The 13,460-nt window shown below is 36.1% G+C and overlaps 1 protein-coding gene across 1 annotated transcript in view; it reads left to right on the forward strand.

Moving 5' to 3' along the window:
- PDE3B (phosphodiesterase 3B) overlaps nucleotides 1-13,460 on the forward strand; it is a 164,429-nt gene that overhangs the window by 85,540 nt on the left and 65,429 nt on the right. The gene's annotated exons all lie outside the window — the stretch shown is intronic.

Genomic DNA, 13,460 nt, shown 5'->3' on the forward strand with positions numbered 1-13,460 from the left:
ACTCACTTTGCTAGATATTGAGATCACAGTTGGGAACAAATCAGACCTTATCCTTCTAGGGACTGAAGGTACATAATTTGTGTCTGATTTGTATTACTAATTGGTGAATTAGTGAACAGTGCTGTTGCTGACATACCTGTTGCCAGCCTAATGGTTTATTTAGCTATCATCATTAACCATCAGCATACCAAAAAGGCTAGGTTAGTTTATTTTTTAATGGCTTTGTTGTCACGAATTAGCACAATTTGTCACTGTGCTAGCCTCACTAATCTCAGCAAAACACTAGGTTGGTGTGCTTCTGTCCCCTAATGAATGAACAGCTGTTAATTTAGGGGGGAAAAAAAGGACTATCAAGTTAAAAATAGAAGTATTTTTAAGATTCTCATATATTGATGACTGACAGGTCTTAATATAACTATCTGGTTTCCTTTTTTATGCCAGTTGGAGCTACTCATGGTAACTATTACTTGTGCAGCACTATCAGAAAGCTCAATTTTGGGAAAATAAATTTATTTCACACTGAACAGTCAGAAGTTGCTCTCAGTTTGTACAGGCTCTCTAGAAGTTACTTGAGCCTTGATTTTGATCTGTCAGTTGATCCATATCACATTATAATAAAACGTAATTCATGTTAAGTAATTCTCAGACTTTTTATTTTATACATGGAAGATTAGTGTTTAATGGTCTCCAACATGGTGATATTTTTCTTAAAATGTAATGTCAAATTTATCTTTGTATTTAAAATTTATTTTAAAAAGTCATTTTGCGCATGCAAAACATAAAGCTTTTAGTATATACTGTTTCACAATTTTAGGATATACTGTGAGGATCCTTGGGGATCTGATTTTTTTTTTTAATCGACTAGAGGTTCTATTTTCATTTTCAAATCAAGTCGCTATGGGGCTAGTATCTTTGTTTGCTTAATTTTTAAGCTCCGTTACCATGACAAAACTTATTTACTCAACTAATGCCTAGCACTGTCAAACAGATACTGCTGGCAACTTGAATAATTTCTGTCTGCCAATAAAATCCCAAATAAAAATGGTAAATTTTCATTTTAAATGCAAAAGAATAGTTATGTTACTGTACATTGATTTTAAAATTTCTCTCTTGGTTAATTATTACAATCTACTTTGATGCTTTTATGACAACTTTCTTTAATATCTTTATCTCCTAAACTTAACATTCAGTTGTAATATAAAGGCAGATAAAGGCCTAGTAAATGTATCTCTGTTAAAATTATTAACAATAATAACAATAATTATTATTTAAAAATTTATCCATGTAAAGTTGTTTAGTTTCACACAAGTGACAAGAAAATACCTGTGCTGCTTTCCAATATAGTCATTTTTGTGTGAAATGTCTTTTATGCTTTGGAGATGTAGCCATTTGGCAAAATCAGAGTTCTTTGTTTCTGGTCTTGAATCTTTACCATACTGGCAATGTGCTTGTTCATACTGAATAGTCTATTTCTGATTATTAGTTTCAAAATTAGCTTGCAGTTGCTGTTTCCGAAAAGCTTTTGTTTTTTAAAGAGTACTTTCACTGTGGCCTTTAAGTATGTCTTCTGTTTGAAGAGGCCAGATACATCAACTGAGATTAAGAAATAGGAAGTAGAGAATAAAACCAAGGAAAATAAGGTTTAAGTCAGATGTAGAAAGAAAGTGGTAAGCAGATTTTAAGATCTTCCTCCTCCCACCCCCGCCCATTGGTTTGGGGAGATAATGAGATGTGAGTATAGTTGGACAGATGAGTTGATAGAATTATAAAAGGTAATCAGAGAGAGATGTTTGTATTTTCTTTGCAGAAGACCTGCCTCACTTAAAACCAAAGAGTTCCCCACCCACCCCCTTTTTTTTTAATTTGAATGTCTGCCTGTAGGTAGATTTTTTCAGTTGAATGAGGTTAGGCGCAGAGGTAAGAAAGACAAGGAAAATAACTTAATTACTCTCGTCCTTGTTTTATTTATAAAATGAGAATATTGGAATTGTTGACTTCTAAATTCCCTTCAGCTTAAATATACTTTCAATATTTATAATAGGATAGTAACATGATACAAATGGTTTTGAAGATTGATTTTATTGTATAAAGTAGATGTAATTGTCAGAGAGGAAAATTGATTGGAAGTTGTTGTAAGTGATCCAGGCTTGATGTAATAAAAATGTAAAAAATATAGTGATGACAAAATCAGAAATATCTAGATTGAATTAGATTGATATGAGGAAGAAGAGGAATTTTTAAAATGAGTAATTCATTCAACAAGTTTTTAAATCTAACTTTCATTATACATTTAAAAAAATACTGATCTCACAGGATGAATATGAAGGTTGACTGTAATAATGTATATAAAACTCCCAACAGACCCCCTACCATAATGGACATACATGTTTTTATTCTCTTTTGTTGCAGATGGTTTGCCAGACCATATGGTTTGCATATGATGCCTCTTGTCTTTTAACTAGGTTTTACTTTTTTTGTAAAAAAGTAAAGAATGATATTTTGTTTTAGTTGCAATGAGACAGAAATTCGAGGACACTGAAAGACTGAGACTGACCATTTTTTCTTTTTTTTTTTTTAAAGATTTTATTTATTTATTTATTTGACAGAGAGAGAGACACAGTGAGAGAGGGAACACAAGCAGGGGGAGTGGAAGAGGGAGAAGCAGGCTTCCCGCGGAGCAGGGAGCCCAATGCGGGGCTCAATCCCAGGACCCTGGGATCATGACCTGAGCTGAAGGCAGCCGCTTAACGACCGAGCCACCCAGGCGCCCCTATTTGTTCTCTTTCAAATGCATGACCCAAACGATATTTAGATATTACCTACAGGGCTTCCCACCCTCTCTCCAAAGATGGATTGGACAGAACGCATGTTTGAAAATGGGAAACTTCAACAGCCAGAATGGATGGTCCTGGGCCCACAGCTGGCTTTGATAGTTCTAATAATCAAAGGCAGGGTAGGATGGGTAGACTGCAGAGAGGTAACAAAGCCTAAAGTTGAGCCCTTGAAAGGATTTTCTAGCTTTTTCCTCTTTTTTCTAAAAGAGTATTCCAATCCTCTTCAGTATTCCTTTTGAGGCAGAGATTACACATTGATGATGAAATATATTTATAATCTCTGCCCATGGTAAAATACCATTAGGACTCTCCATTGTATTATTTGGGCATACAAAGATTATGTGTCTCTGTAAACATATTAGAGGAGACATAGATACAAAAGAGCCAAAGAGCAGAATTCCTGAACAAAGGGATTTCCAGCAGATTTTGCATGTGTTATTTTTTTCCCTCAATACATATATGTAACTATTTCACCAGTACTGCCTGTGTCTTGGTTGGCTCACCATTCTTAAGTTTAAACTATAATTTATCTGTCCCCAGACAAATTTTAAAGGGCAGCCAGAGAAGAAATACATGTTGTATTTGCTTTGTTGGTCAGAGGGTGTGCCTGTCTGTAGGACCAGCTAGTTCCTTTCTTTTACTTGAATGTCTGTGATTTGTGGATCTTTTAGTTGTGTGAGCCCTATAGAGTTGATTGGAAGGAAAAGAGCAACCAAGACTCCTCTGTTTGAGTCATAAGTAGGTAGGAAGCAGTATAATATAGTGTCTGAAAGCCTGGGCTCTAGCATCAGTCTACCTGTTGCTGTATGTAGAGATGGAGGGTGTCTTTAGATTTGGTTCTAGGACCACCATCGTAGGTTGATCTCACATCCCCCCAGAAGGCCCTTGTGATCTCCTGATTTTCTTTCCAGACCCAGGATCAAGTTTGTAGCATATTTTTGTCATCGAAGTGAGGAGCCATTTTTTTCCTGTTTTAGTCTTGTTCATAAACCACACTTAGAATTCTAGAATATTTATTAGGATATGCCTTATGCAATCCTGAATTCTTCAAGTGTTTTAGTAAGGTTTTAAAAAATATTAGCTGTTTTTAATTTAATCCTCTTATTTGCTTAAATTATACTAAAAATCACATTGTAACTTAAAAGGAAGACATTTTATTTATTTACAGTAGGGGGAAAATAGAAATTATTTTCTTTAAAGGTTTACAATTCCAATTTTTCCAGTTATTTTTGGCACATTATCCCCAGAATGTATATCCTTTGGTGAGAATGTAGAGTCTGTGTCAGGGGTGGAGAAAAAAATTTTGTTCAGTCATAGGCTAGAGAAAGCAGTTGAGGCATGCACCAAGATATATAGATATCCAGAAAGACATAGGAGGTCCGGAGGAAGAGCAGGTAGGTAAAACTTTGAAAACCTGTAGAGAGAATAAGAGATTAAGAACACTGGTAAAATTGAAGCTATTACGTATTATACTTAGAAAATGGCTCTCTCTGCTTGAATTCCCTCAGCACACTAATTAGGCCATGGTATGTGGAACTGTTCTGTAACTTTTAAATGATTATGAAAAATTGTGAGGTTTACATAAAGGTATTTTACTCTGTTTCAGAGCATCAAATGATAAAAACAAAATAGTCCCCCTAAGAACTAATGAACAAAAATTTTAAGGGCTTATTAGTTTATCAGTAGGATGTAGAGATTTAAGTAATTGGTACTTTCACAGGTTAAAGCTCTGTGTATTTCAAACAATGTATGACTTCAGTACTTTTGTATTATACTCACCCAACCTATGTTTATTCCTGTCCCTTTAAATGTCTTTGTCGCCAGTTTTTGTACTCTTGACAGGAAAAAAGTGAAACTTGTATTTCAGGTGCTACTTTATAAAATCTGAATTACCAGTCCAGCTTCAGAAAATCACACCTTATACTACAGTATTATATAATTTATTTCCTTTTGAATTTATTAAGAAAAAGGAAAGGGGAGTGAATTTTATTGGTACTTGCCTGGCATGTTCAAGGACCAGTAAAAAAACCAGTGTAGCTAGATCAGGTCCTCTTAAGAGAGAATTATAGGGGAGGAATTGGAAACAACAGGCAAACATCACTCTTTTGAGGAATTTTGCTGTAAAGGGGGGCAAAGAAATGGGACAGTGGCTGGGTGTAAATTGATCCCGAGAAGGTGTGTGTAGGTGAGATATGAGAAATTGTAGCATGTTTATAATCTAATAGGGATGATTTTGGAGAAAGAGAGAAAATGATGTAGGAGAGAGGGAAAGAGTAGTTTGTGGCTATCTTCAAGTAGGCAACATGGGATGGGATCTAGTATGTTTATGGAAAAACTGGCCATTGACTAGAGCCCAGAAAGTCCATCTGTAGTAACTGCATGAAATGCATGGAAGGTGGGATCAGATTTTACAGGGTGACTTGATAAATAAGAACAGGGTCTTTGGGAAAAGAAGGGTCTCATAATAAGCTTGAATAATTATCCTTTTAGCGTAGTAGAAAGGGGATAAAATTGGAGGGAGATAAAATTTGAGTTCAGATTCTAGCTCTGATTTACTAGCTGACATGTGAACTTAATTACACCATCCCTGTACTATTTAGGGGGTGCAGAAATAGAATTCATTTCAAGGTGGTTCAGATAAAAAGATTTTAATGATGAATCAACTTTGAGAGAATGACCAGGGCTAAGAGAATGGATGAGAGATCGTTAGAGACCATCAACCCGAAAAAGCTATTACCTCCCCTGGGGCTGCAGGAACAGGGGTGGAAATGGTGTTCTCAGAGTCACAGCTTCAGCTGTGAAGGGAAGGCCATCTGGTAAGAGCTGTAGTCACGGGGGGTGGGAGGGGGGACAGCTATTGCCAGGGACAATGGTGCATACGTAGGCAACAGAAAAGAACCTTGATTTCTCTTTCCTCTCAGATTCCAGTTTCCTGTTGGTGGATCCCAGCCTAGGCAGAAACCAGCTGCATGGGAGCTTAGATGATGCAGAATATGCAGATCAGCCTCCCTAGGAACCAGGGAAGGGCAGAGAAGGAATCTGGGAGGCAAATGCAGAATTATTAATATAGTCACCAAGCCTCAACTTCTCCATATAGAAAATGGAGGGACTTGCAAAATTGTGATTTTACATGGCTGCTGAGTGCCTGGCACATTGCTAGCACATAACAGTGTTTAGTAAATGATAATAAGATGGTGTGGCATCATGGTTAAGAATCCTTAAAGCTTTGGAGTTAGAGCCCACTTCAGTTTCTGTCTCTGCCACTTACTAGTCATGTGACTTTGGGCAGGTTATGTAACCTTTCTTAGTCTCTGTTGTGTCATCTGTAAAATGGGGCAATAAGGCTTACCACAGAGAATTCTAGTAAAGATTAAAGGAGAGAGTATGTATTAAGTGTCTAACATAGTGCTGGTACATAGCATACAGTCTAAGTTACCATAATCATATGATTTGTTGGATTAGTAGGAGCAGTATCCAAGTAATACTACGCCTCCCACCACCTTCCCTATATACACACACATACACACCTTTTTTCTGCTTCTCACTTCCGTCTGGGGCCCTTCCTTGTCACGCAGGGGTCAAGGATACTATCTTTACACTTTAGACTGTTAGAAAGTACAGTTTTAGTTAGTTTAGCACTTTGGCTATCCATTTATGTTTTTGGTTTATGTTCAAGAAACACAATCATAGAGTGAAATGGTTTCTTTATTGGGCCTACGTTGGAAGGCATAGAAATAGAATAAGTGGGAAATACTGAAATTCAGTCAGTTCCATTAGCATAAATTTATACACACAAAGCTCAAGTAACGTGTCATTAAGAAATATGAGAATAAAGGGTATTGTAACAGTTAATTCACAGCTGTACCATAACAAATATTTTTTGAATTTCACGAAGTGTAACAGTTCCGTGAGTTTGACTTGAAGGCACATATATGTTTTTCTTTTTGGCTACATAGGGAACAATGAAATAAAACCTCATTGACGTAATAGAACCTGATAACATCTCTGGTTGTGCTGCTGATGTTTCGCTGTGGTATTGGTGGTTTTGTAGAGCTCTGTAAAGCATGTTGGACTTATAAACACATTCAAACAGAAACTTATCAAGATTCAACTTTTTTTAACCACAGAGTTGAATTTATATGAAGGCACAGTCTTGGGTTCACTTTATCAAATCCACTAAAAAAATTTTTTTCTTGGTAGTATATACCTCATATGCTACTTAGAAAGCTGTTTTTAAAATTAGTTTTGAACAGATAACCACAGTGTTTGAAAATATATAATTTCTGATACTGTATATGAGCTGAGAAGGAAACATAATAAATATTGGAAGCTCCTAAAACCGCAATTAAAATTTCATACTTTCATTAAATGGTGTCTTCTAATATAGTAGAACCATATTCTGAAAACATACCATACCCACCATAACTTCTTTTTCTGTGGTGATTAGAAATTTAGCTAATTTAAATTATTTACAGAATCTACTTTGGTATTGGTACTTAAGTTTAGATGCCTAAAGCTTTGCTGACTTGGGAACAACATTATATATAGGACATAGACTGTTTGCTTGGAAGTAAGACTTTAAAAGAACTATTTATTAGTATATGGGAGGAAAGAATGTTTCTGCCAATTTTTCTTCAACTTTTAGTATCCATATACCATATACTGTGTATTCAGTATGCATGGTAGGCACCTGACAATTTTAGACAAATGTATAAAAATTATTCATTATAATTCTTAAAAATTAAAAAAATCTATATGAGAGTGAACATTGTTTGCAACATTAAGGGTATCTCTGTTGTAGCTCACTGATGAGAATAAATAGGTTGTGTGTTGTAGGTTCATTCTATATCCAACCTAATTCTTTTCTTTTCTCTATTTCTCTTAAAATAGAAAAATCCAAGCAAAATCATAATTGGGCAATGAAAGGCAGCAAGTGTTTTTGGCTATTTGTTCTGAATACTCAGATTCAACATGGATCCTGTAGTTGTAAAGAGATTTCTCACTGAAGATTATTTTCAGAGCTGTGTCAGTTGCTAATTTAATGGCTCTTATACTTAAAAGCTTGAGAAATAGGGGTGCCTGGTTGTCTCAGTTGGCTAAGTACTCAATTCCTGATTTTAGCTGGGGGACATGATCCTCAGGGTCGTGGGATTGAGCCCCACATCAGGCTCCACGCTTAGCTGGGAGTCTGCTGGAGATTCCCTCTCTCCCTCCTGTCTCTCTCTCTCAAAAACAAATCTTTAAAAGCTTGAGAAATAGATGTTCTATGCATTTTATTGAAGAAAATGCTTCTATTATATTTGCTATTTATGTTTATATTTTATATTTGTTTTTTAATATTTTTATATTTGCTCCATTTTCCACAACACACTGAAAGGATGTATACTCTGTGGCCAAAAATTGAGTGCAGTTACATTTATGCTATTTCTTAAACGCTGAATTATGACCAGCATATGTGTTTCAACCACCAGCTGTTTTCTGTGAATAAGGTAGTGTATAAACTTGCAGTTAGGAGATATTCTCATTGTTTAGCAAGACTTCTCCTTGCTGTACAGATAACTGATTCTCTCAGAACATGTTCTAACATACATTTCTCAGTTTCTGTCAGAGTTCACAAAATAATCATTAAATAGGGGGAAAAATACCCTTGTAGTATGGGTTTTCAGTGATAGACACATAAAAACTTGTCTACCACCCTTCCTCATAAGTATTGCACATACATAACAAGAGTTGATTCAGACTTAGCACATGAGTGCATTTATCCAGCAATAAAGTGAAATATCTGCTGTATGCAAATGTGGCAGTAATTACTCTTTTGCATCATATGCCTTTTCAATTCTGTGATGCCCCAAGGTGTCATTTGGTAAGTATATGTTGGAAATTATTTGATCTGTTCTCTCTTCCAGCATAATGCTTATCATCTGTGTGTCTGGTTTTACAAGTCTCTCGGCTATAGTTTATCTTTTTTTTTTTTTTTTTTTTAATATATGTGTTTGCAGTGAGGAGCACGGATTCTGGATGGTGCCTCTATAATTTTTGTCTCTTCTGTTTTAAGAATGAAAATCCTCAGATTCATATAAGAAAGCATTATGTTCTTGTTCTAGAGAAATTCTATTGGTTTACCAAAAAGATTTTTATGTTTTGTTTGAATATGTCCGAAAAATTTCCATTGCTTCCTATTATCATTATTTGATAAAGTTTCAAAGTGGAAAACATGCGGAAGAATATAGGGTAAATGAATTACAAGTCTAAAAAAAATTAGCTTTTAGATAGTCACTGTTGTTATGTCTTAAGTAATATTTTCATTTTTGTGGATTTGTGTGGTATTTGCATTAGATTTGTACTCCATTTGCATTAGAGTCTTTTTTTTTTTTTAAGATTTTCTTTATTCATTTGGGAGAGCACGAGCAGGGGGAGAGGCAGAGGGAGAGAGAAGCAGACTCCCTGCTGAGCTGGGAGCCCAACTTGGGGCTCTCTCCCGGGACCTGGAGATCATGACCTGAGCGGAAGGCAGACGCCCAACCATCTGGGCCACCCAGGCGCCCCTAGAGTCTTGTTCTTGAGCTAGGCTTAGCATTTATTCTGAGTTATTTATGTTTCTGTTTTTATCAACACCTTAAGCTTTAGGAAACCAACTGTGAGCCACTTCTTTTTTTGATTGGAGATATAGTGCAACACAAGGAAAAGAATACAAATTTAATAGATGTAAACAATAATATTCCAATGACATAAAAATACTTCCGTTAAGATGATTTGTAAAGAATAACATAGGTCGTAGGGCACCTGCCTAGCTTTTAAGAATATAATAGTTATTATGATGAAGATGGTGAGATTTCTGTGGAAATCAGAATTAATCTCATATTTCATAATTTTGAAATATATGTAAACTACATAGATTCCTTTTTCCCTCTATTCCAGACCACTGATGAACAACAAGTGATTTATAAATCATAATCTGATAAATAATGGCTAATAATGGATTATTATGTTTGTTTCCTAGTTTAAATTTTATCTAAGTCCTAATATTATAGAGCCATTGAACAGTATTTTCCTTAAGACTTTCATTATTTTTGAATATCTCTCAATCTATGTTGTATTATTAGTTCGCCTACTGTCCTGGATCATTCCTATCAGGAACAATCTCTAGACCTAGAGCCTTTTTTTTTTTTTTTTTAAGATTTTATTTATTTATTTAACTGACCCAGAGAGAGAGACAGCTAGAGAAAGAACACAAGCAGGGGGAGTGCGAGAGGGAGAAGCAGGCTTCCCGCCAAGCAGGGAGCCCGATGTGGGGCTCGATCCCAGGACCCTGGGATCATGACCTGGGCCGAAGGCAGATGCCTAACCAACTGAGCCATCCAGGTGCCCCTAGACCTAGAGCTTTTGTTAACCATGTCACAACGACAAAAAGTATTAATCCCCATATTCTTTTCCAACTATTACCCCATTTCATTCTTGCCATTTACAGCACAATTTCTCAAGAGTTTTCACTAGTCACTGTCTTCATTTCTTTCCCTTCCTAAATTCTTAATTTTTAAGTAAAGCTTCATAAATACTTGTAAAATATGCATAAAGTTTAAATGAAAGATAACAAACACCAGCTACTCTCCATTACCATTAATTTTGAACATACCCTAACTTTGAAGTTCCCTATATGCCACTCCCAGATCCAGTTTCCTGCTCCTCTCCCTTAGAAACAATTACTGTCCTGAATTTCTTATAGTTTCCCATATGTTTATATTCCTAAAATGTATATTTCAGTATATTTCACATGTATGAAATTGTACTGTATGTATTCTTCTGTGACTTTTCTTATTCAATCTTATGTTCCTGGAATTTATTTATATAGTGTGTAACTGCACTTCATTTATTTTCACCTTTGTATTCCATGGTATGAGTATACCCAAATTTCTGCATTTTGTTATGGATAGACATTTGGGTTATATCTAGTTTGCTTGCTACCCCAAACAGTGCAGCTATGTGCAGTTAGGTTAAATTGTATAGCAGAGTCCAAGTTTTGGAAAGATATTTCTCCTAATCTGTTGTGGATTAATGATTTTATAAAATACACTAAAAATGTTTCAGCAATGTTCAATTGCTATAAAAATTTCTAAACATGTACCCTTAATTTCTTTCTTTATCTTACGGTAGAGCACACTTGGAATAACAATGCTTTAATATATACCTAGCTGCAGAATTCCTGGATCATACATCTTCTGCCACTTAGGCAAAAATTTTGTTCTCTCAGAATCACTAATCGCTAGTTGTTCAGATTAAACAGAAGACGATCTACTAGCAGTTTGTGACTTTCGCTGTATCTTTTCTCAGTCCCTAAAATGCAGGGGGTTTCAGACAAAGACCCCCAAGAGCAGTTAGAATAGGATGAACGTTACCCGTGTCAAGGCCGCAGCTTCTGAGTGGCCCCCACAGCACTGTCTCTCTCAGATGCGAGCAAGAAGCCAGACTACTTTATATCAGTATTTCTCAAACTTATTTTCATTATCATTCCCTTAAGGAGCTGTTTTAGACATTTTTTTTCCCTCTAATCATTCCTCCCCTTCTATGAAATTTACTACTGTAGATCAACAGTCTCTCTGTTTATGTACTGTGGCATTTGGAGGGCTACAACCATTTTACTGTTTTTAATATTTTTTTTTTTTGTCTCCTAAGAACCAATTTCACCTGCTTGGGAGTGGTAGGACTACCTTCAGAATGCATGATATGAACACAGATATGGTTCTGGCATTAGAGTACGAGCATTTAAAACGATAGTATTTAATTGTCAGATGGATGATGAAGTGGGGAGCAAGGAAGACTCAGTGCTAAGAAACTGTCCTGCTGAAAATGTGCTTGAGTTAGGAAAAGATCAGCTTCTACTTAGACTCATGAATTGGGAAAGTGAGGAATAGGCATTTGTCAGTGTTTGATGGCATACTTTGTAGAAGAAATGTGGAAGTATGGATTGGAGGACAGTACAGTTAGGCAAGTTTGTAGATTTAGAATGCAAATTAGTGAATTGATGCCTATCTCCTAAGTAATTTTTGGTGACCCATCATGTGGCTCTGACTTCACGCCTATCTATTCTCTGCTTTTATTGGTCACTTAAGAAAACCTCAGATTTACAAATGATGAGAGGAATGGTGAATAGGCTAGTGGACATCCTCAATCTCAAAAGAAAACTTGGGCAGGCTAAGTTAAGGACGGAAGTAAAGTATTGCAGTTGGGTCTAAAATACCAATTGTAGGGGCACCTGGGTGGCTCAGTCAGTGGAGCATAGCAATACCAAATATAAAAGAAACTTAGGGATTTAAGTCATGTTACTCTTTAAAAAAAAAAAAGATTTATTTATTTTAGAGAGGGAGAGAGAGAGAGAATGGGGTGGACAGTGGTAGAGGGAGAGGGACAAGCAGACTCCCAGTTGAGTTCAGAGCCCCACGCAGGGCTCAATCCCAGAATCCTGAGATCATGACCTGAGCTGAAATCAAGACTCGGCTGTTTAACCAACTGAGCCACCCAGGTGCCCCAAGTTATGTTACTCTTAATATGAGTGTTCTGAAAAAGTAATTAACATCTTAATCTGCATTAATTAATGTCTCTAGAATCTAGATGTATGCTGGTCAAATTGCAACCTTAAATAATTATGTCAGGATTACACTTAGGGCCATATAAAATACTGCATATATTTAATGAGTCTGCTAATATTCATGAAGTACTTTGCATGTAGTTAGTTATACCATAGCCATTCTGTGGGTACTGGTCCATGAGTTTTAGACTTAGTTATAGTATGTCTGGATATTTTTTGGGAAGAAATAGGTTTCTTTTCACTGGCAAGAGATGACTTTCTGCAAGGATGTTGACAAGGAGATAGTGATAATGACAACTGACAACTTTTTGAGTGATTCAGAGTGGGTATATCATCTAAAAGAGGGGTCAGCAAACTATATAGCCCACTGACCAAATCCAGCCTGCAAGCCTGTTTTTTAAGGCTCTCCAGCTAAGAATGTTTTTGCATTTTAAAGCGTTGTAAAACAAACAAAAAGATTATGTCGCAGTGACCTTAGATGGCTTGTAAAGCCTAAAATATTTACTATCTGTCCCTCTACAGAAAAGATATGCCAACTCCTGGTAAAATATTGGACCAATGATAGAGTGGATAACACTAAGATCTTTTGCAGACAGAAGACAGAAAACCAAGAATAAAAAGCAACACAAATAGGTCGCTATTCGGGTGAGGCTGGGTAGTTCAGTCCAGAGACTACTGATCTTGGGGTTGTGAGTTGAGCCCCCCCGTGGGGGGTAGAATTTACTTGAAAAAAAAAAAAAAGAATTGTTCAGTATATAGAAATCAGGTGATTATTTTACAAATTAACTAGATTTAAATTAGAGACTAGGGTTCAAAGCTATGTAGAAAATTGCCGTTGTAATCAGTTTTATTTGGCAAAAGGAGACCTATTTGTTATGTAAACTTAAGAGAAATTTAGGATTAATTATGGATAGCAGTTACGGATTGCTAGAATTAAAGCTAATGTTTTCTTCTTGAGCGTAATGACTATTGGAAAAAGTGGCCAGAAAGCTTGCTGGGGAGAAAAACGGACAGGAAAACCCCGGTCTGGGGCTGAGCAGTTG

Source organism: Zalophus californianus, chromosome 11 (genome assembly GCF_009762305.2).
Source record: "Zalophus californianus isolate mZalCal1 chromosome 11, mZalCal1.pri.v2, whole genome shotgun sequence".
Taxonomy (NCBI): Eukaryota; Metazoa; Chordata; class Mammalia; order Carnivora; family Otariidae; genus Zalophus; species Zalophus californianus.